The sequence below is a fragment of the Penaeus monodon genome, chromosome 20 (assembly GCF_015228065.2).
Source record: "Penaeus monodon isolate SGIC_2016 chromosome 20, NSTDA_Pmon_1, whole genome shotgun sequence".
NCBI lineage: Eukaryota > Metazoa > Arthropoda > Malacostraca > Decapoda > Penaeidae > Penaeus > Penaeus monodon.
In genome coordinates, this window is record NC_051405.1 from 12,132,003 (window position 1) to 12,132,503 (window position 501).

A 501-nucleotide genomic window follows, 5' to 3' on the forward strand; every position below is an offset into this window, starting at 1 on the left:
TTTTTTTTTAGGTAGATAGAGAAATTCTCTCGGTTTGCTCCAAGTGCATGCTAGTGTGACCCCCGAATATGCAACCATTTAAAACATATAATATACAATGGTATACGCACTAGTTGTATATTGACTATTGATTTTCATAATACTTTGGACAGGCATTCAAGGGAAGATTCACAAGACTCTGATAGCTGGATCCAAGAAACTTTTGGAACAAGGTCAAACATTGATCAATGCATCTCGAAGGATCGAAGTAAATCTCCAATAGTTATTTATTTGATAATTCCTTCGCCGAAAAGGGATATGATTTATTCACAAAATATTTTTGTTGCTAGATTTTGAAATTGCAACACAGGAAAGGCGGGAAACGGGGTGCCGTCCTGACCCCTTAGAAAAAAGGCAAAATATCAACGCGACTTAAACAAAAAATATGTATTATTACTTGTAGTCATCGCAAAAAAAAGTCAGATTATTATATAAAAATAGATGATATTGGTAATTATAATA

General features: G+C 33.5%; 1 pseudogene; it reads left to right on the forward strand.

Annotated features, from left to right (window-relative positions):
- The window catches only part of LOC119585912, a 16,670-nt pseudogene that overhangs the window by 12,198 nt on the left and 3,971 nt on the right, over positions 1-501 (forward strand).